Raw genomic sequence first — 24,142 nt, 5'->3', positions numbered from 1 at the left:
TCTGATAAGGACATTTCATGAGTGCTCTGTGTGCCAGGAATTTCATTCTCATGCTACTCTAGGAGGTAGGTACTGCTGTTATCCTTAATTTTATAGATGAGGAAACTGAACTCTAGAGAGAAGTTACTTGCCCGCAGTCACGACTGAGTAAGAAACAGGAGATAGGATGCACTCCCAGGACTCCTGGTCCAGCCTTCCGCTTGCCACTCTTGCACTGTATTAAGACTTCAAGTTGCAGTTGCTTATACCAGCACTTTGGGAGGCTGAGGCAGGAGGATCGTTTCAGCTCAGGAGTTCAAAACCAGCCTGGACAACATAGAGATCCTGTCTCTACAAAAAAATACACAACATCGGCTGGGAGTGTTGGTATGTGCCAGTAGACCTAGCCCCAGCTGCTTGGGAGGCTGAGGTGGTAGGATTGCTTTAGTCTGTGGGGTTGCACCACTGCACTCAAGCTTGGGTGACAGATTGTTACCTGTTTCCACCACTGTCCCCAAAAAACACTTTGACCTGAGAACCCCTACTGATTCTTACTGAGTTACCTTGGTGGCCTCATTCCAGCCATTTGGTGACACCTGTGACCCCTTTCATTCTCTTCCTTTTGATCCTTAATTTCTGATTTTGTTAAAGCTCCTTAAGGCAATTTTTTTTTTTCTTTTTTGCTCTGATTTCCTGAGGTTAGTGGTAATGTAGACAAGGTGATGCTGCTGGCCTGGTCTGATTCCCAAGCTGGAGGTGAGAGCGTGTGACCTACCCTGGTGCTGCTTCCTGATGGAGGAGCATGCTCAGTTTCCTGCATTCAGGTGAGAGCAGGCTTGGCAGGTTCCGCCCCATTCAGAGTTGTGGGAAGAGCCCTGGTTGCCTGTCCCAAATTGGAACAAGTGGGAGGGAGCCACAGGCTAGTACAGGTAAGAGAGCTCAAGCTCCATCTGTCTTTTCACAGCTAAAACTCAGCCCTTCTGCTGTGATTCTTAGGAGGGCCAGGGGTGCTTCCTGCAGGAATGAATGACTGTATAGGAGCTTACTTTTTGATACGCAAGGGTCTGGGCTGTGGCTGCCTTCTCAAATTCTCAAGTCAGTGTCTAGGGATTGCTACCTTCCTGAATTGCTTGGAATTTTATTGTTAAGAAGCCATCTTGGCTGAGTTTGTTTTTATTCTACTATTTGAGGTTCGACTTGCATTCAGACTGGGAGCAGTCTGTGGCTTCTCTCCTTGTCAGACACCTTGGTGGTGGGAGCAGTGTTCAGGAATCTGATTCTCTGGGAAGACACAATTGCGATGTGAGAGTTTTCTCTCTCCTTTAGCTTTGCTTGTTTGCTTCCCTTGTATTTGTAAAGCAGTAAAATACCAACCTGTAAGATTATTGTTTAGTAAACAGAAGCAAATCCAGACATGTATACCCTACTATTGCTATATTTAGACATGATCATTAATTCATACCTGAGAACTCTTACAAAGGTGTGTTATTTTTTCATTCTTTAGTGTTTCATAAATAGCATGGGAAAACATTAAGAAGGATGTTACCGTTTTGAGGAGACCAGTCTTGGTAGTGCTTTTTGTGTAGTGAAAATGATGTATTTAAAAAAAAAAAAAAAAGAATTAAAAAACTTGGTAAGTATCTTCTGCAGTAGAATAAGCATGCACTAGTAAAAGTGCTAATTATTGAAACCCTGTGGGATAGCAAGCGTTTGTGAATTTTTGGGTATTGTTGGATGTATTAATGCAAAATTGTGGGGGGTGCTGAGGAAATGAGAACAGTAGAATTAGTCTATACGAAATATGCCTTTTTCTCAGAATTTGGGGATTGGACCAGAGCTCCAATATAGCTTGAACAGAAGTTATTGGTATATGTAGATAAATGATATTCACCGCTCTGAAGCTTAACAGAAATATTTTCAATACGGAAAAACCTTGCCATTGCAGTTCCTTATTTTCCACAGCGGTAGCAAGCCGCAAGTGAGAGAATGTTTTTAATTGAAATCACATAACTTCATCTCAGCCAACTTCCAGTTGCTTCCCCTATGCGACGTTTTGCCAGAGTTTCAAACAAGACTGTACAAGAAAGGAAAAGAATGTGGTATTCACAGATACTAAAACATTGTAAAAACAACGCTGATCTCTCCAGCCAATTTCGTCACCACGTGACTCTTACCCTTCCAGTGAAGATCAACAGAAATGTTGTCTATATACTTTTTCTGAGCTCCCTGTCTCCGATCTGAGCCTGGATGGTGGATTCCTCGTTTTTAAGGACCACCCTAGATTATTTTGCCCTCCCTTTTGTGTGGAATTGTCTTGTATTTTTTCCTTGTCTCTTGATTGTTTTGGTTAGAGAGGAATAGTCTTTATGTTGAGCTCTGCGTTGCAAGTAGTATAAATGCTCTTGAGCGGAAATAAAAAGAGAATGTTTATTGTAAGGATATCGGAAGGATACCCAAGGTAAGGGTTATCCAGTATAGGTCTAATCCCGGGACTAAGGACTTCGAACCTTATCAGGTTTTTCTGTAGGTATTTATCACTTCCTGCCAAATGCGCTCTTGTTTCATTCTTCTGTTCTCTCAAAATAGACTGATCTGCTTCCCAGAGCCTGGCTCCCCACATTCCTAGCATGTATTTCTTCCTCTCAAGGTTTCATCCAGACTGAGGCTGGAATCTCTTAGTCCTTATTGTGAATTCCAGGGAGAAGATTTCTCATTGGTCCATAGTAGGTCAGATTCCTGCACCTGGGACCAACATAATAGAGTTATATGCAAAACTGATGGCTGAAAGTATGCTTTTGTAACCTATAGGGGTGAGAAAATGGCTAGAAGACTGGGGGGACAGGGTATTCATCTGGTAACCACAGTTGCCTTTTTGTGTTTCTGTATGGGGCTTCTTATTATCTCTCCATGCCAATTTCAAGTTCATCAAAACCTAGTCAAACAGTGGTGAGTATTTATATGCATGATATTGGACAGTCAGATATGGCTAAGTAATTCTCTTCTAGTGTATTATGATTAAGTGAACACTTATTGAGTGCTTACCTAGACAAATAATACATGACTCTTAATTTTCACCCATACCTTTATTACCTCTTCTAAATTATAACACTGTGTTTTCTGTCTACCTCTTACACATCGTGTTCATTGTAGTGAGTGAGAAGTTATCTTGAAGGTTGGTTAGTGATATTGAGAATCATATCTTTTATGTCCTGGGTGATGGATGGGATTTTCAAGAGTCAGTGAGTCCAAGGATGCCTGACATATGAAAGACACGATATTGCATGTGTCCTCAAGATAACTTCCAAGGCATGACGACTGGGTGTGATGATTCATCACTTTTCCTCAAGATGAATTCTTGTAGGACAGAAAACTAATTTTTTTGGTCCAGGTAATTGTAATCATGGGACATATGACAATTAAAAAGCTAATCTGAAATTCTTTTGGAACTTTGATTATTCCCTTTGATCTAAGTATGCAAGTGATTAACTGCAAGATATGTGAAGAATGTTCCTTTCCCCTCTTCTTTGGAAGCAAAATCTGTATTTCTGTGGGTACAGTGCCATTTTTAGCATTCTCACTTTGAACTTGACCAAGACTTTTATGGTATCTGAAAAATTAGTGCATCAGGAAGGGTTTATTTTGTGTTCCTTAATCCAGTTTTAACTTTATCCCCCTTTGAAAGTCCCATTCTGAATGTAAGCAAATTAGCAGAAGTATATATGAAACTGTATTAGAAATCTCTTTGGGGCTCCGCATGTATGGAGAATTAACATTGACACGAAGGTCCTTGCTGTGAATTCATTTTTCCAGGATAAAACATGAGAACAGATCATAATTGTTCTTTCTGTTTCCAGCTCTCTTAATTTTACTCCCTGGTATTGTTGTTTGTAGGAATTTTAATCCCAGTTATATCACAAAAGGTTGGTAGTGTTTTGCCATGGTGACTTTTCCATTATCTATCAGCACCTCTGAAATGATCTCAGTTTTTTCTGTGGTTGCCATTCCTCCTCTGCCTTCCTGTGATCTGTTTTCATTTCTTGATAAGCTGATTTCTTCAGTGGAATGATCATAATGAGACGTGTTATTAGTAGGAATAGTAGAGAGAAAATGGACCTGAGTAATTATGCACTTCCTTCCTCTGATGACTGTTTTCCTGGAGCTGAATCCTCACATTTTACTTTTTACACTGTGAATGTATTTTCTGTTTTGAAAGACATCCATTTAGAATATATTATTTAAAAATTTTTTTAGGCTAGGAGTGGTGGCTCACACCTGTATTACCAGCACTTTGGGAGACCGAGGGAGGAGGTTTGCTGGAGCCCAGAAGTTCTAGACAAGCCTGGGCAACATGGCAAAACCCATCTCTATAAAAAATTAGCTGAGCATGGTGGTGGTGTGTGCCTGTAGTCCCAGCTGTCCAGGAGGCTGAGGTGGGAGGATCACCTGAGCCTGGGAAGTTGAGGCTGCAGTGAGCTGAGATTGTGTCACTGCACTTCAGCCTGGCTTTTGAGTGAGACCCCAGTCTCAAAAAAATCTTTTGGAAAATTTCTTTAATTTTTTTAAAGATATATTTAAATTGATAAATAATTATACATGTTCATGGGGGTAAATAATGATGTCTTGATACCTATAACGTATAGTGATCAGATCAGGGTAATTAGCATATCAGTCTTCTCAAACATTGATCATTTCTTTGTGTTGGGAATGTTCAGTATTTTCCTTTAAAGTATATTATTATTAACTACTACTTTGCCTTTTGGTTGCTGTTGTTTTCTTCTGTTTTTCTATGTCAGTAAAGTTTGAAGGACCTTGTATAGTAAGTCTTTCAAAATAATAGGAACTTTTGTGAAAGGAGACGTACAAATGAAGGAGCCATCAACTTCTGTTTTCTGTACCTATCAACAGTTTGAATTTCGTGTTTTTTTGGTTTTGTTTATGTGTGTGTATAATTTATACATATACATGTATGCATACAAATGAAAAAGCCTGTGCACATTTAATTTTTACAAGTAAATGCCTACTTTTTATGATGCCATACTAAACTCTTCCATATTACTACTTTTCCCTAGGGTTTTGTAAAATGGTACTTTGTCTCCAAGCTACTACCCAGCCCCCTTTTATTTAAAGTAGTCAGTGGACCATTATTTGGGATGAATAAAAATTTGATGTTATGCCACAGAAAGGTAGGATTTTAGGGAGAAACCAATACAGGAAACAGGTGGAAATAGGTAAATTGAGAAGAATCCTATTGAGCAGGGATTTTTGTAGAAAACATTAAAACAAATATCAGATTCTCAGGCTGGTGGTCAGTCTAATCACAAGCATTTATTCTTAAGTGTTCTACACAGACAAAAAGCTGTTTATGGCTATATCTTGAGTTAAGTATTTGCATTTGGGCTGCAAGTTCATTTTTGGGAGAAAACATCTGTCTTCTCTGAAAACATTATGCCTTTAAAAGTGATCCCTGTGGCAGAATGTTGTTGAAATGCTTAAAGGCTTCCCATTATGTTGTTTTTCCTATTTCCTTTCTTTGTTTTCTTTTTTTTGGGGGCAGGATTTTACTCTGTTGCCCAGGCTGGAGTGCAGTGGTGTGATCATAGCTTACTGCGGCCTCAACCTCCTGGGCTTAAGTGATCCTCTCACTTCAGCCTCCCTAGTAGCTGGGACTTCAGGGGTACACCATCATGCCTGGCTGATTTTTAACAAATTTATTTGTGGAGACAAGGTCTTGCCGTGTTTCCTCAGCTGGTCTGGAGCTCCTGGGATTAAGCTATCCTCCTGCCGAGGCCCCTCAGAGTGTTGTGATTAAAGTCCAATAATTTTATAGTGCAAAAGAGTGGTACATGTTTATTATAGAACTATTAGGAAGAACTGACTCAGAAGCTCACCTATGATTCCACCCATCAAATATAACCAGTTTTATTATTTAGTGATGTATTGGTTCTCTGTATTCACGGGTTCTGCAACTAACTGCAGATACAAATTATCAAAAAACCCCCAAAAATACAAAAAAACAAACCCAACACCGCAAACAGTACTACAATATAGTACAAATAAAAAATACAGCATTACAACTATTTACATAGCGTTTATATTGTATTAGGTATTATAAGTAATCTAGAGATGATTTAAAAAATTATACAGGAGAATATGCATAGGTCATATGCAAGTATTGTGCCATTTTATATCAGAGATGTGCGTATCTATGTATCTTGATATCCAAGGGGATCCTGGGAACCAATTTGTCTCAGATATGGAGGGATAGTTGTGTTCTAGGTGTATTGTGTGTAGGTGTATAAAATCAAAATTTATATTTAAGAGTATACATTTTGTTCCTTGAATATTCATTTCCTAATGAAATCATGAACATGTTGCCACATCAAAGAAAAGGCTTACCTGATTTTATACTACCATTTTAAAGTTTTACTTAGTATTTCATTGTATGGATGTATACTGTTCATATTATTGTTGGGTATTCAGGTTGTTTTCAGTTTTTTGTTTGTTTGTTTGTTTGTTTTTTTGAGACAGGGTCTCTGTTGCCCTGCCTGGACTGCAGTGGTGCAATCATAGCTCACTATAACCTTAAACTTGCGGGTTCCAGCGATCCTCCTGCCTCAGCCTCCGGCATAGCTGAGACTACAAGTGTGGACTGCTGTGCCCAATGAGTTTTTCATGTTTTAAACAACGCTGTGTTGACATCCTTGTAACTAAATCTTTGTCTACAAGGTTAGTAGTTTTCTTGGACAAGCTCCCCAGATGTGAAATTGCTGAATCCAAGGTTTTGATAATTTCATGTCTTTTTTTTTTTTTTAATTCCTAAACCACATACAGCCAAATTGTCCTCTATTGATAACCTTCCTGTCAGGCATGGGCATGGTTGTACTTTATTATTATTATTATTTTTTTTTGTCGTGATTACTGCTATTAGTAGTAATAATAAAAATTCTTACTCTATTTAGTACCCTGGTTGTTTTAGTTTTGACTGGGACTTCAGTTTTCTTCCTTGCCTAAGTCCTGTTACTTATGCCTGAATTTAAGGTGAATAGGAACATTTGCCTTTTGTCTATTGCCTACCAGGAGAAAAATACCATAGTGGGTAAGAGATTTTGTTCTAGCTGGGGGCTTCCCCATGGCAGCCAGGCTGTTGGGTATTATTGAGCTGGTCCCCTTGCAGCATCACTTCTTGAGGTTTGCAGAGATGCAATGGTAGTGGGTTAGCCGGTATTCCTTTCCAAGCAGTGGGTGGGGGTAGGGGTGCTGAGGAGTGTCTCCAACAAAGCTGGGGACTGGGAGCTGGGGGCAGGTAGGTGCTGAGTGAGTGTTTCCAATAAAGAGCAACCTGGGTATGTATGTGCTTCTAGGCAGCTAAGGAATGCTGAATAATTAATAGGTTTTCAGGGAAATATTAATTGCTATAGTTGGATATTCTTTTAGATTTAATGCCAACTATAGTTTGATTATTGAAAAATTCTTTCAGAGAATGAAAGTGTTTAGAAGCAAATGTATTAATGATAATTGATAAATATTGTTTTTCAATGTTAATATGGAGTGTAATTGACACGACTTTCAATGACGCTTCACCATCTCAATGACTTCCTTTTGATTTTAGCCATTAACTATGCAGTTGGCACTTGAAACTATAATGCATTTAGGTTAAGTTATTCCCTTTGATAAAGAAAGCTGCAGGATAGATGGTCATTAATCGTATAAAGATTGTAGGGATTTGGAAAGAAAAAATTTGGTTATTGTTTGAAGACAAAGGTATTGTCTACTATGCCCTGCCTTCTCAAATGAATTGTAGTACTTTTGAGAATTCTGATCTCTGACTCTGAAGGTGGCAGTTTAATTACCGAAACTAGAAGGTGTCACACAAACTCAGATCAGCAAATTGCCTGATTGCCTGTATATTTCAAATGTGTGTTTTGTTTTTTTTTTTTTTGAGACTGAGTTTCTCTCTTGTTACCCAGGCTGGAGTGCAATGACGCAATCTCGGCTCACCGCAACCTCCGCCTCCTGGGTTCAGGCAATTCTCCTGCCTCAACCTCCTGAGTAGCTGGGGTTAAAGGCACGTGCCACCATGCCCAGCTGATTTTTTGTATTTTTAGTGGAGACGGGGTTTCACCATGTTGACCAGGATGGGCTCGATCTCTTGACCTCGTGATCCACCCGCCTCGGCCTCCCAAAGTGCTGGGATTACAGGCTTGAGCCACCGTGCCCGGCTTTTTTTTTTTTTTTTTTTTTTTGAGACATAGTCTTGCTCTGCCACCCAGCTGGAGTGCAGTGGCGTGCTTTCGGCTCACTGCAACCTCTGCCTCCTGGATTCAAGCTATTTTCCTGCCTCAGCCTCTCATAGCTGGGATTACAGGCATGTGCCACCATACCTGGCTAATTTTTTTTGTATTTTTAGTAGAAACGGGGTTTCACTGTTTTTAACCAGGATGGTCTTGAGCTCCTGACCTTGTGATCCTCCTGCCTTAGCCTCCCAAAGTGCTGGGATTACTGGCATAAGCCATCATACCCAGCCCACACGTTGTCTTCTTTCATGTCCATGGTTAAGACATTGAGTGGAGAGAACAGGGGCTGGAAAAGGGGTGTTGAAGTTTTGAATGGGGCATTCTGCCTATTGTACTAGCTGTGGACCCATTTAGGGAACAAATGCTGATACTGCCTGCTTAAAAGAAGACACGGTGTTAAAGAGGCACAGTTGCTTTTATGGATGGCATTTTAGTTAACCAGAAGCAAAATAAAGAACTGAAGGATTTACTATCAGATTATGCATAACCATGCACATATTGCTAAATCCTCCATGAACATCACAGATATCTAAAATGAAAGAGAAGTTTTGATTTGTTTTAGTAAATAACATTAGCTAGCACCTCCATTTCCAACCCTTCAGTCCTGTTGGGAAATGCCACAGTCTTGGGTGTGTGCTATTTTGACCTCATGTGAAGGTTCCATGACAACAGTAAGCATTAATATTGCAGATTTTCATAAGGCAATAAATCTGGATGAGGCAAGTGGCCTCAGCCTGTAATAAAGATGTGTTACGAAATTTCCCATGCCAGAAGAGACACTTAGCTGGGATTGGCCTTTCAGAAGCTGCTGATGGTGATGAGTGATAACTCCCCTTTTAGTCTTGGCATCAGATGGACTTTGTAGCTCATTGGTTTCATTGTGTTGCCTCTATGTCCTTTTTAGATTTAATTGGATGGTTTACACCACTATTCTAGGTAGTTGCTGTTCTTTTCAAGAACTGTTCTTACTGAATACCCTTGGTATTTTATTTCTCTTATACAAATCCTCAATTACAACAACAAAGAAAATGCTAACATTTAACCTCAGTAGTAAACTAAGAATGCTTTAGATTAGGATTTCCATTTTGGTGCCTTTCCAAATTTGCTAATTTATATTTGGATATCCTTTTAGCATATTTTTGGTGGAATGGTTCACTTTATTATTATTTTAAAAAGATGAATGTATCCTAGCTTTTACCAAGGAACAACTCAGTTTCAGTGGAATATTTTGTCAGTATGGTGTCACGGAAATTGCACAGGATTTGAAGTCACAAGGGCCTGTGTTGGCATCTTAGTGCCATTATTTATTAATTGTGTGACCTTGGGTTGCCTCTCTGAACTCTGTTTTCTTACTATTAGGTAGGGGTGATAATATTTATTGTTATTTAGGGGTTGTGGCAGAAATGATGCTGTTCTTATGTTATGACTGAGATTCTTTCCATAGGGAGGCAGGTGCTGATGTCTCATTCCTTGTTTTTGTATGGACGGGCGGCCATGTGATTTTGGTGGAGTGGTGTTGTGAGATCTTCAAGTTAGGATCATAAAAGGTGATACAGCTTCTACCAGGTTCTTTTGGGACACTTGGTTTTGGAAGCCAGCTAGCAGGCTGCAAGGAGGCTCAAGCAGACAAATGGTGAGGCTACATCTGGGTGAGTTGAAACGCACCTGAGGTTTCAGATGGTTCTAGCCCTGGGCCATTGAGTCGCCTACAGTCTTCCCAGTGAAAGATCCAGACATCAGGGAGCAGAGACAAACATTTCAGCTTGCTTTATATAAATTCCTGACTCACAGAAATTGTGAGAGATAATAAAATGATTGTTGTCAGTTTAAGGCTTTATGTTTTGAGATGATTTATTATGCAGCATTAGATATTTGGAATAACATATATCATGAGATTTGAAGAAATAGTAGCTATCATAAAGAAATGATAGATATCATGAGATTTGAAGAAATAGTAGTTCTTCTAATTTAGCATACTGTCTCTACCACTTAGTAACTGTGTAACCTGGGGCAAAATATTTAACTTCTTTGTGTCTGTTTTCTTAATTGTAAATGAGGCTAACGATAATTCCCTCTGACCTTTTGATGAGCATTACTGATTTAATACTTGATGTGCTCAATAAATGTTACTTGTCATTGTTTTCTCTTAAACTGTATTGTTGGATTTTGAGAATGCATGAAGAAATTTATGTTAATTGTATTTTGATTTTTAAAGGAGTTATGTAAATTATGTTCATGTGCCTTTCTCTAGACAAGAAACCATTTTGAATGTAATTTTCATGAAATAAAGAAAAAGAAAAATTAATAGTAAATCTGATGCTAGTATCTGCCATCTATTTCACATATTTGTTCTAAGGTTGTATATGTCTGGGAACTTTTGGCTTTGCTTGGTAGCAAGAGGACTAATGACCCCAATTAGAGGACATTAGTAGAGAAGAAGGGATGAAGGATGGGAGATTGGAAAGAAATCCTATTTTCAGTAACTTATGTACCAAAAACTGCATGGCAGTCTTTTACCAGTGTAGTCTTCTTAGATAGTCTGAGGCAGATAATAAGAAAAGAATGGATTGTTACTTAACTTTTATTGTCCCTGGAATTGAGGTTGTTAATGCCCTTCTCTGGTGTGTTATTCGAAGAAACAGGAACAATGATTGCAGTTTTACTTTCAGGCTAAAAGCTACAGGTCTTAGCTCACGTTTCCGGGTTTGTTTCTGCCTCTGATGCTGGGTAGCTTTGTGACCTCTTTAAGCCTCAGTTTCTGCAGTTGTCAAATGGGTCTAATAGTGTTTCCTACTTCCTGGCATTGTTAAAGAAGAGTCCATAGGAATCTGTTTCCTGATCTAGCTTGGTCAGAAAAATGACTGTAATGCATTTTTAAAAATAATGGAACCCATCCCAGAGCTACAGAATTAGAATTTCCAGGGATTCTGTGATTAAGTGCCCCAGGTAAGTCTTAGGGTTGGGCTGTTTTGGGAGACATTAAAACACCATGTAAAGCTGAACAGTTAAGACCTAATAAATAAATATTATCTGCGGTTATACTTAACATTAATTTAATGTTTTAGGTAAGTTCTTTTTTATACGTCCTTTAGATTTGCTTTGGTAGATTTTGACAATTTCTGCAAAATAAACACAAGAATGGCTGCAAATGTTGGTATACCACTTAAATAAAATCTGATTCTGCTATTACTTTATGTCCATCAAAAAAGTTATGCACACTTTTCTCTTTTTCTTTCCTCTCTGGAATATATACTATCATAACTAAGTTAATGAGTTTCTTCTCAACCAACCAAACCTCATGAAATTTAGGATGACCATGGATTGAGACATCTTTTTCTGTAACATAATTAAAGAAAAATGACTTCACAGTTAGGGTTACTGAACCTTGAGGGAATTTGCCCATTGGCTGCCCATCAGGCTGTGATCAGAAGTCTTCGTGTTGTATATTACATGATAATTAAGGATGGGGAAGAGCTGTTTTAGAGACTCTAATTAAAGATCGTGTTTTCTATATAATGAGTATCTATAATGAGTTTTCTGTATAAAGCATCTGTTTAGAAAAATATTCGAGGGAGTGTATCTCATTGTCCAGCATAATCCTGTTATAACTGGTTACTTGTCACAAATTTGAATTGGAGCAACGTGGGTTTGTATCCCAGTCCTCCAGCACCATAGGGCTGTTATGCATGACATGTTGTTTGTCAAGTATTTTGCTGAATACTTTGGAGTATGATTGCTTTTGTCATCCTTGGTTACATTGTATGTCATGTTGACTCCTGCAAAATAGTGGGGAAAAGTAACCTTGGTAATGTATAATTAACTTATAAAGTAGAAAATACTTCTGTTCCTTAATCTAACATTTTAATTTGTTGGGGCATATTGTGCTAGCAGCACAGGCTTCTCTTCCAGTTGTGCTTTAAGGGTTTTATTGATTGTGCTTACCTAAGTCCTAGTTCAGTGGTTGGCCAGTGATGGGTGGTAGGACCTGGCATATTGCCAGATTTGTAACAGGAGTTCAATAAATGACTCCTTACCATTATAATTATCTGTCTCATTCTTTAAAGAACAAGTAATTGTCCAAGTTACAAAACCATTAGAATAGTGGTTTTTTTTTTTTTTTTTTTTTTTTTTTTTTTTCTTGTTGTTCGTCCCTTTCCCTTTCCTTTTTTGAGACGGGGCTCACTGTGTCACTTAGGCTAAAGTATAGTGGCATACTGCAGCCTCCACCTCCTGAGCTCAAGGTAGCCTCCCACTTCAGCTTCCCAAGTAGTTAGGACTACAGGTGCATATCACTGTGCCTGGCTAATTTTTGTAATTTTTGTAGAGATGGGGTTTTGCTGTGTTTCCCAGGCTGGTCTTGAACTCCTGGCCTCAAGCGATACTCCTGCCTCTCAGCCTTCCATAGTACTAGGATTACAGGTGTGAGCTACCACCTGGGCTAGACTAGGTTTTGTTGTTTAAACAAACAAGGTGATAAATTTCATTCTTCGTCCCCCACCCAAGCTAATGTTTTGTGCTGTTCCAGCTGGCTGTTGACAAATACAATGGGAGGAGTTCAATCAATGTAGCTTATTGGGATAGTTCTCAAATTAGAATCTGGGTTGCAGTTCCAGCTGTATGACTGGCCTTGGGCAAGATTCCTCAACCATAGTGGTTCTCAACTTGTACCTCTTATAAATGGATGGGCTGATATTTTGTGACTTGTTCAACTCCTGTGTTTTTGGCTATGTGAATCTGCTTGCTCTTTAAGAGAAGCGTTTGGGTTGGATGTGGTGTTAAAGTGGGAATGTTCTTGCAAGTCCTTTGGGAAATTTTGGTCCTTGGGTCTGTTCTGGGCCTTGTTCAGTCATGAAATGAGAAAAATATTGTTGAGTTTTATAAAGCTTGATGTTTTGAAGTTGGATGCACAAGAACATGTTTCTGACCCCTTGGGGTGTGTGTGCATGTGTGTGCGCACGCGCACGTGCGTGTATGAGTTAGGAGGTCATATGAGTTTTAAATGTCATCTGGAGCTGGGAACTGATTTCCCACCTTTTTTTTTTTTTTTTTTTCCTGTGAACAGCATGAGGTAGACATTAAGATAACAACTTGTTGAAAGACAAAGCTTGCTTCTGTGTTTTGGCTTTTATAAGGAACACTGCAGTGACTGTCTTCATACATGTGTCAACATCCTTATGCTTCTCTCCTGTGAATACATACTAGTACATTTACATTCTGCTCATCTTTTCAGTGTCAGCTCAGGTGGTACCCCATCCAGGAAGCCTAACCTGGCAACTACCCATGCCCCCAGACTATGAGTATACATTTTTCAATGTAGTAGCTCTCCATAGATGGTAACTGACATTATTATTTTCCTTATTAGTAGAGATTCTTTCAGTGTTGTTACTTACTGTTACATTAAGGCCTCTCATGTTAAACTCCTGTGTTGCCCTGATACTGGAACACAGATTTCTGTTTCTGGCGACAGCTTTTAGGCGAGTATTTCTCCCGTCTCGCAGATGTTCAAAAGTTGGTTGGCATGAACTTAGAATTTTTTGAACGTCACCAGTGGTATTCAAGAATAGTCATTACTATGACTCATGATGTAGCTGAATAGAGGAGAGAACAGAGAATCATGACTCTGGACTGAAAATGTTGAGTGTGTCACTAAGCCTAGAAGAGAAAGTCTGTGCAGATACAAAATATGCAGCAGCAACTGGGCTCCTAAAAAGACTCAGAAACAGAAGGGGTTCTTGTCTTTTTAAAGTGATGGATCTTGCCCATCTCCTTGCCTACATTCTCTCCTACATATCAGATGATTACTGTCTTTGCTTATTTAATTCAGTCATCTCACTCTGACCCATAGACATTATATTACCCAGGTCAATTGAAAGATCACTTTGGATGGTTTCAGTCTTTTAGAGGTTATGCTTCAAAAAGTTTCACAGATGCTTACTTAATATTAGTTGTACTTTTATGATCTCTTGGTTTTGGAAAACTGCTATAAATCTGATAATGAGTAGTACTAGCCTATAGAGGTAATTATACATTACATCTGTGTAACATTACGTTTGTTACATATGTGTACATACACTCATATATAAATATATACTAATACATATACATATATATGGCACCTGTATATTATAGAAAATACTTATCTTTTACTCACATTTTTTTTAGTGCACAGATAATTTCTGGTATACATGTAGAATCCCAAAACCCTTGGAATAACCATTTTCCATCTGCCAGTTTTTGTGGCTTATAGTTTTGGGGAGCGTTGGATTGGAAGCTCTTGGCCATGCTGGCCAGTCTTCTGGCTTTTTTCTTTTTTTAGAAAGGGGAAACTGAAGCTCTTAGTTCTTTAAAATCAGTGTTTCATTTTTGAGTATTTAAAAAAAAAATTAAAGATTCTTTTAGTGTGTATGTACTTGTGTATATGTTTGTATTTAAGACTTGGAAATCCAGTTTCTAGTTTTAATTAAATCTCCTTTAATTTCTAATTTCATTAAAAATTTTTATCCCATTTATGACTTGGGTAATTTTATTTTCTTAACATCTGCCAGTGGCAACTTGCAATGCATTCCAACATTTTTTCTTCTCGACATAGCCTCATAGGAATTCTTTTGGATGTAAAGGTTTGTAATGGCACAGTGGTTCATGCCTGTAATCCTAGCACTTTGGGAGGCCAAGGTGGGTGGATCACCTGAGGTTGGAAATTCGAGACGAGCCTCACCAACATGGAGAAACCCCGTCTGTACTAATAATACAAAATTAGCCAGGTTTGGTGGTGCGTGCCTGTAATTCCAGCTACTTGGGAGGCTGAGGCAGGAGAATCACTTGAACCTGGGAGGCAGAGGCTGCGGTGAGCCGAGATAGTGCTGTTATACTCCAGACTGGGCAACAAGAGCGAAACTCTGTCTAAAAAATAAAAATAAATTAAAAAAAAAATGGTTTATAATGGGCCTCTTGAATATTTTGGTTACCAGTGCTAGACATACACTAATTCACTGCTCAGTACTTCCCTTAATTCTGGCTCTGGAGATGAAAGACTTCCTTTCTCAACCTCTCCTTAACATCCTTGTGTTTTGTAAAGTTACTGAAATGGGTTCCGATGCTTCATATGGCTTCTTAGATTTTAAGTCCCGTCACCATCAGGAGCAGTCTGTTCTAGGAATATTTGAAGTTCGGGGCCTAAACACAATTATGTGGCATCTTTATTACCATCAGGTTGGGCATTGGGAATTGTTTTCATAGTAGAGAGAATGCAATTTGACTCATCAACTGGGCACCTTTTATAAAGATTGGGTTTTACTGATCTAAAAAAAAATCTTAGTTTGTTGATAGGTTCTTTATGAAGCACACAACTTACCATATTGAATTAATAGCAACTTGAATGATACAGTTATTGATAGAGTAATAAACAGGTTCTAATAGTTGCTAATACTGAGTACGATGTTAACATGTGTTTTATGTGCATGATCATTTAGGATAGATAATATATCTATGCTGTTCTCTTATGTGAGTGGAAATAATGACTAATAGGTCACTCTGTGAGATTATGGGCCATCTACCATATCCTCATATGATCTTGATAGCCTTAAGACTTGGTTGAGGCTCAAAGATGTGCTGACTTAACATCCAAATTGAAAACACTGTGCCTTAGACAATAGTGGTATACTGTGACTGTGAGCTTATTAACATCCTAACCAGACACAGAATTTTTATTTTTCTGTCTCTTTAGGTTTTCATGTGTTTTCTGTTTACTGTCTCTAATAGAAATTGTGGTATTTGTTAAAGGTACGGAAGTTAAAAAATAGATTTAGGTTTTATGGGATGTTACAGTTTTTTTTATGCACAACAGAAGTTACAGGTTTATGAATTTACATCACAGAATTCAGAAGGCTGTGGTTTATTTGTAGATAGAAATTTTATTACCCCCTCCTGCCCCTGCCTTGTTTTTTTGTATTAGTCTGCTGTACAGAGTTCTAATACATGCTTTATTTTTGTGGTTTTTGTATATTATTAAAGTAATACATGTATATGGCAAAAATTCAAAATAAAACACAGGAATATAAAGTAGAAAACTAAATTTTTCCTGTTACCTCCTTCTGTTCTCGACCAAAATTCTAATCTTCCAGAGGCAACCCATTTGGGATATATTTTTGCAATTTTTTTCTATACAGATAAAAATATGCTTACGATCTTTGGAATCTTTTTTCGAGATGGCATACATACTTATTTTGCTCATGTCTGAGAATCTTGGTTCTAACTTAGACTATTCTTAATCAGTGTTTTATTTTTAATTTAAATACACCTTTTATTTTATGAGTCTGCACAGAAGCCTTTGACATTAACTGGGTATTTTCTTAAATTATTAAGAAATGACAATGGTATATATCCACTCTGAAATGTGTTTTTGGAAAACAGATGTATAGGATCAGGTTGGAGAAATTAAATAGCTTTCTGGTTCTATTTTGTTTAAGTTTTCTGTGTATCAGCCAACATATAGGTTTGCCTGCATTAGCAGATACCTCAAATCATAGTGGTTTCACTATGGTAGAAGTTCATTTCTATCTTATGTAACAGTTTAGCCACATAACAGTCCTCCTATACTACTGTGGTTCTGCAAGGTTGAGCACTCAGATTCCAGCTCATTTATTGCTCTGCCATTATAGAGATATTATCCTCCTGTGCATTCTAGCTAGCAGGACAGAGAAAAGAGGAGAGCAGCTTTCTTCTCTTCATAGACATGGCTTGGAAATAACACACTGTGCTTCTGCTCATATCTCATAAGCCAGAACTTGCTTGTGTGGCCATAACTAGCTGCAACAAAAAGCCTTTAATCAGGGCAGCCATATTCTCAACTCAGAGTTTGGAGGAAGGGGAGAACGTATTTTTGGAGGTAACTCAGTTTTTGCTCAAAAGTATGCCTGCATTATTTTTTTAAAAAAGGGAATATTGAAGGGGAGGAAGGCAGCAAATCACACTGCCATGTGTGTACCTGTACAACAGTCTTGCATGATCTTCCCATGTACCCCAAAACCTAAAATGCAATAAAAAAAAGGGACTCTTGAGACACACTTATTTGAGATTAAATGAAAAATCCCTTGCATGTGCCAAATGAAAAAAAAATGCTATTTAAAATATTTTCTTGTTCTCATCCGTTTATGTGGTTTGACTGTCAAAAAATATAGCATACAATGTTGCTAATAATAGGACATTTATATATCAACTTTCTATGCAGAATTTGTGGGAAACAGTATCTTATTAGGTAATAAAACTATGTAAAATAGGGAGATGTAGAATATAATAGTCTATTTTTCAACTGAATGAAAGATTGGCCCATTGCAGTTCTAAACTTTACTTAAGAATATAGCACATTATTCCTTATAAGGTGATTTTTGCTTTAAGTTATACTTGTTTGCTATAGTTAGAAAATACAGACAAATAAAACTGTAATATCTCTACTCAGAGCTAACCACCATTTGACATTTGATTTTTAAATGGTATTATGTAGTATGTGTGTATTTGTGTGTATGGGTATGTATACTCACATGCAGACAGATACCACCTATAAGCACATGAGCATTTCTTGTATAAATTATAACTGTTTCACACTGTATTAGTTCTTTTTCACACTGCCAGTATACCTGAGACTTGATAATTTATAAAGGAAAAAAGTTTAATAGACTTACAGTTCCACATGGCTGAGGAGGCCTCACAATCATGGCAGAAGGTGAAGGAGGAGCAAAGTCACGTCTTACATGGTGGCAGGCAAGAGAGCGTGTGCAGGGGAACTGTCCTTTATAAAACCATCAGATCTCATGATACTTAATTCACTATCATGAAAACAGCATGGGAAAACCTGCCCCTATTATTCAGTTACCTCACACTGGGTCCCTCCCACAACACATAGGGATTAGGGAAGCTACAATTCAGGATGTGATTTGGATGGGGACACAGCCAAACTGCATCATACACCCTGAGTCTTCCCCCCCGCCCCATTATACTTGATAGGGAATAATATTCACATATGTGAAAACATTTTTAAATCAGTCACTATCCAGGTATCTATTTTATGGCTGTCTTATGATTTATTTAATATGTGATTCTTGACTGGGCGCGGTTGGCTCACGCCTATAATCCCAGCACTTTGGGAGGCCGAGGTGGGTGGATCACGAGGTTAAGAAATCGAGACCATCCTGGTCAACATGGTGAAACCCCATCTCTACTAAAAATACAAAAATTAGCTGGACATGGTGGCACATGCCTGTAGTCCCTGCCTCAGTTGAGGCAGGAGAATGGCTTGAACCCAGGAGGCAGAGGTTGTGGTGAGCCGAGATCGCGCCATTGCACTCCAGCCTGAGTAACAAGAGCGAAACTCCATCTCAAAAAAGAAAATGTGATTCTTTGTTAAATATTTAGGTTGTTTCTGAACTGCTTTCATAAACAATGATGTGATGAACAATTTTTGTACATACAATCTTATATATCTCTCTGAGTATTTCCTTGAGACAGATGTTACCTGTGGAATTACTTGGTGATAGGATCTATGGGTTTTGGTACAAACCATGCCAATACAAATTTCCTTATACTTTTCCCAATCTTGAAATCTCTGTTCATCTAACAGAGAACCAAATGCCATGTGTTCTCATTTGTAAGTGGGAGCTAACGTTGAACAATAGGCACTGGGGATCCCAAAGAGGAGATGGAGAGATGGGGAAAGGAGTTGAAAATGCCTGATAGAATTGGTGTTCACTAACTGGGTGACAGGATCTTTGGAAGCCCAAACCCCAGCATCATGCAATATACCCATGTAACAAACCTGCACATGTACCCACTGACTTTTAAAAAGAAAAAAGAAATCTTTGTTCATTTGATAGCAAAATTAGTTGTTTGATAGCTCATTATATTTAATAGAAAATGGATTGAAGTTTATGCTCTTCCTTAATTTTATCTCACATTTTGATGCCATGTTTTTTGTATTTAAGGGAAATACTTTCTGGCCATTATTCACCTATCTTGTGTGTTTCCAGATAGGAGCTTGGTCAAGTCCCCCCTTTGTTCTTCCTCTCCATGTGGTACAATTTTTCCTTTTGTATCGGTAATGAACTTGCGCTTGGATACCTCATGCTCTGTGAGTACTGTCACTAGTTCCTTGTATCTAAGAAGAGGCAGCAAATGGCAGGGCGGAGGGAGTTGGTAGGCTATATTCAGACATGTTTTTCTTTCTGTTATATTGTGAATTCAGGAATCTAACTAGTTCACCATCACCTTGAAATCCCTTTAATAAAACCTGTGGTTGGTTTCTTCTACTCACTGTTTATCTTGCTCTTTTCATTCTTGTTCTTTTCCCTTTAAGATAAGTGAATTCTATTTTGCTTTTCTACTGGAGTCTCATTTCATTTTCCTTCTTTCTGGTTTTTTTTTTTAAGCCTTTTAGGGAATGATTCAGAAAGGATTTTTTTTTCTTTTTTCTTTTTGGTAGACTGGAAAATTAAGGCTGAAAAGCTTACTTCTTTCTGATGAACAGGAAATGTACTGGCCCCAGTAGTTTATTCGGGGGAGTCACATTTTGCGAAACGCCTACAGGCAATTCATGTGTACACAAAACCTAAGGTAAACATTTGTTATTGCTGCAGCCATTGTTTCTTCCTCTGTCTGAGGATAAGAGACAGGGAAAATCAGACTGAGGAGAGGGTTAGAACAGTGGGAAACCCAGTGGCAATTCAGCAATGTGCCATTTGTCTCAGAACTGTATAGTCTGATGCCAATGTTTAAACCAACAGATCTTTTTCATAGAATATCTTTTGAAAATTGTGAATATTAATAATTCAGTGAAGGAAATATTCCATTTAAACTGGGTGGTCTTCCAGAAGTAGAATCTCATAGCAAATTGCCAGCTCCTGTAGACTTCCAGAAATAAGTCTCTTTTATAATTGTTGCCAAGAATTATTTGTCTAGCAAGTATTAAATTCTTCCTTACTGTGACCCACCCTGTTTATAAAATATATTTTCTTGTTTATTCTTGAGGGTCATATTTTAGAATTATTTAGTTTTACTTCTTTTAGGCTAGAATGTGCTAGTTCAACTTCTGTGTGGGAGGGTTTTGTGAAACATTTTTTCTAACTTGTTTAGGTAACACAAAATCCAACTTCAATAACTGTTATGTAGTAAAATGCCTGAATCCTTTTTTAATGCCATTTGCTGACATTTGGGTCTCATTTCTAACATATGCTCTTAAACTGTGCTCTTCACGTGAGTGGCCATGGTATTTCCAGGCCTGTGACGTTTTACTGTAGCTTGAGCCATGAAATAACTGGAATGTAAACAGAAAGTGGGGAGAAAAATGGTTGTATAAGTTGCTGATACAGACCACTGGTTACGGGCAGCTAAGGTACCTGACTGCTTGTGAGGTCAACTTGTCCCTTCCCTGCCCTGCCCCCTATCTTTCCCTTTTTCCTTAATTCCTTTTTTTTGAGGCAGTCTTACTCTGTTGCCCAGCTGAGGTTGCACAGCCTCAACCTCCCAAGTAGCTGAGACTACAGGTGCACACCACCACACCTGGCTAATTTTTTTTTGGGTATTTTGTAGAGATGGTGTTTCACCATGTTGCCCAGGCTGATCTTGAACCCGTGCACTCAAGCCATATGCCTGCCTCAGCTTCCCAAAGTGCTGGGATTACGGATGTGAGCCACTTTGCCTGGCCACCTTGTGTATTTTTGGCGTGGACATTTTCTTTTCTGATTTGGTCTCTTCTTTTTCCTTTCTCTCTTCCCTTCTCCTCCCCGCTCCCCACTCCCTCAGTTGAGGAATGTCTCCTTTAGTCTTAATGGGATGGTCAACAAAGGTTCCCTGCCATCTTGTAGATGGGAAAACTTGAGCTATGTCAATCAGACATAGTCTTCTTGCATTTGAGTATGGAACTGAGTGATATAAAAAACTGTTCACCCAGAAGTGAACAGAAGAGATTGCTAGTTCCTGCTGCCTAGGTCCTTAGAGTTATTTTGATTTCCTTTCTTCCTAAGTATCTTTCTTCAGTTTTTTCTTTTGTGTCCATATAGCAGATGTCCTTTTCTTCTTTCTTTTAAGTTAGCCAGAGTTGGTTTCTGTTACTAACTGAAGAAGCCTGTCTGAAAGGTGCATCTTAGAGTTATCCCAAGGAGCCTCACAAAGGGTATTTACCGAAGAAACTCACATCAACCTACCTCACAGAGAATGAAACACAGATCAAAATGATTACATATGCATTTATAGAAAGAAAGTCAACTTTCTTTGGGTAGAATGTTTATTGCATTTTATTGCATTTATTACCTGTTGGCAAGCCTCAGAGGGCAGGGAAGTCAGGAGTTTCCTAAATTGAAGGTTTCTTGGGGAATAGGAAGCATTTGTCATTTGGTCTGTGATGGAACTTGATCTTCTCTTGACAGGGCTGTTTGGGCACTGCCTAGCTAAAGCCCTTTCCTCTTTTTGCTTTCCAGAGACTCAGCCTTTTTGACCACAGCTTATTTAAAGAAAGGAATTTAAGCGATTCCTCTCCTACTCAGCCCAGTTGCTAAAAAAAGTGCTTGGATGAACACAAGGAGTGGAATCCACCTGCCTTAGACTTGAGAATACATTCCTGTATACCTAGACTTACTTTCTTTTTTCTTTTCTTTTCTTTTTCTTTCTTTCTTTCTTTCTTTTTTTTTTTTTTTGAGATGGAATCTCACTCTGTAGCCCAGGCTGGTGTGCAGTGGCGAGATCTCGGCTCACTGCAGCCTCCGCCTCCTGGGTCCCGATTCAAACAATTCTCCTATCTCAGCCTCCCAAGTAGCTGGGATTACAGGGACAAGCCATCATGCCCAGCTAATTTTTGCATTTTTTAGTAGAGAAGGGGTTTCAACATCTGGTCTTGAACTTCTGGCCAGTCTGATCTTGAACTCTTGACATTGTGATCTGCCCACCTTGGCCTCCCAAAGTGCTGGGATTACAGGTGTGAGCCACCATGACCAGTCACCTAGACTTTCTTAAAACAAAGTAGAAATGATTTGATGAGCTTACAAATGTGTGATAAGCTTATTGTACTCATACGAAAGTCCTAACTTTTTTCTCTTCTTTTTTGAGAAAGGGTCTGGCTCTTGTCACCCAAGCTGGATTGCAGTGATGAGATCATGGTTCACTATAGACTCCAGCTCCTGGGCTCAAGTGATCTTCCTGCCTCAGCCTCTTGATAAGCTGGGACTATAGGCATACATCACCATATCCAGGTAATTAAAAAAACTTTTGTAGAGATGGGGTCTTGTCACTCTGCCCAGGCTAGTCTTGAACTCCTGGCCTCAAGCAATCCTCCTGCCTTGGCCCCCCAAAGTGCTGGGATTACAGGTGTGAGCCACTGCACTTGTCTTTGTTAAGAGATTTAGATCTATCACTTATGCATTGACCAGATATTGATTATCTATTTCCTGATACCAGGTACTCTGGTATTGGTTGTATAGCAGTGAACAAGTCCTAGTGCTTGCCTTTCTTAATCTCAGTGCTGAAGAGGAGTTAAAATCAGAAGCCAGAGTGACTCATTCCTGTAATCCCAGCACTTGAGGAGGCTGAGGCAGGTGGATTGCTTCTTGAGATCAGGAGTTCGAGACCAGCCTAGGCAACATGGCAAAACCCTGAATCTATTAAAAAAAAAATACAAAAATTAACAGAGTGTGTTGGCTTATGCCTGTAGCCCAACTACTTGGGAGGCTGAGGTGGGAGGATCACTTGAGGTCAGAAGCAGAGGTGGCAGCATGCTACTCTACTCCAGCCTTGGTGACAGAGGGAGACCTTGTCTTAAACATGTACCACACATACACACACCCAGCCACCCCCGCCCCCACCCACATACCCCAGATATTTTATTTCCATGAAAATGTGGAAGAGGTTGAAAGTGATGAGATATTGCTGAGATGTGTCCCAGTGCAACAGTAGTATCTTTATCTTTTTTTAAATTCAGGAGGTTACTACTAGTTCTTTGGGTTTTACTTTCAGTGCTGTGGAACTAAGTGAATAAAAATTAAGGGTGTTTCTTCTCTGCCTTTGCTGCTATGATGGGTTAGTGAGGAACTTCTCCCAGTAGTCTCTAGTTGTCAGCCCTTTATCAACTCAAGTTAGAAGCGTGGAATGCTACTTTTATGATGTGGCCATTTCACATGCTGATTCTCCCACCCCATCTGTCATAAAGATACTTGTTTTGGGACTAGTCAGCAATATTTCTTTTTCATAATTGTCCTGCCAACACATAGCTCTCCTTTGGTGATATCACTTCCAAATCCCTGAAGTTTTAGCTGAATTGTGACACATGGAGTCCCTCCTGACAGGGGAGATGAGATGTTGTATATACACCATTTAGTCCACAGTGACATGCGCTAAGGGTCAGTGACTTTGGCTACTATTGTGATGACAGCAGCCATCACTGCCACCACTACTGTTAGTACGGTTATTATTATTACTGCTGTATGGATTTTTACAGGAATTTTCTTCCAAAACTCTTTTTTTTCCCTTAAAACAGGGTCTTGCTTTGTTACCCAGGTTAGAGTGCAGTGGCGCAATCTCAGCTCACTGCAACTTCCACCTCCCAGGCTCAAGAGATCCACTTGCCTCTGTCTTCTGAGTAGCTGGGACTACAGGCATGTGCCACCACAGCCAGCTAATATTCTTATTTTTAGTAGAGATGGGGTTTCATCATGTTGCTCAGGCTGGTCTTGAACTCTTGCTTCAGCCTCCCAGAGTGCTGGGATTACAGGCATGAACCACCACACTTGACTCTTTCATCATGTAGATATCTAGTAGCTGATGCCATGTGTCTGTTAGTGATGACAAAGGCAGGAGGACAAGAGGAGAGGAGAGACTGTAATAAGTAAGAGAAT

The 24,142-nt window shown here is 39.0% G+C and overlaps 1 protein-coding gene and 1 long non-coding RNA gene across 23 annotated transcripts in view; both read left to right on the top strand.

The window, feature by feature from the left end:
• Window positions 1–24,142, top strand: part of MAGI1 (membrane associated guanylate kinase, WW and PDZ domain containing 1) — a 680,038-nt gene that overhangs the window by 134,954 nt on the left and 520,942 nt on the right. The gene's annotated exons all lie outside the window — the stretch shown is intronic.
• Window positions 1–24,142, top strand: part of LOC141585385 (uncharacterized) — a 118,601-nt gene that overhangs the window by 66,725 nt on the left and 27,734 nt on the right. The window contains exon 2 of the long non-coding RNA XR_012518811.1: window positions 273–24,142. This exon is cut by the window's right edge and continues 27,734 nt beyond it. This is a non-coding gene — a long non-coding RNA (uncharacterized LOC141585385). The remainder of the gene's footprint in view (window positions 1–272) is intronic.

This window comes from Saimiri boliviensis, chromosome 8, assembly GCF_048565385.1.
Source record: "Saimiri boliviensis isolate mSaiBol1 chromosome 8, mSaiBol1.pri, whole genome shotgun sequence".
NCBI classification, from domain to species: Eukaryota; Metazoa; Chordata; class Mammalia; order Primates; family Cebidae; genus Saimiri; species Saimiri boliviensis.
The sequence above is the reverse complement of the archived record's forward strand: the minus strand, read 5'-3'. Positions and strand labels throughout refer to the sequence as shown.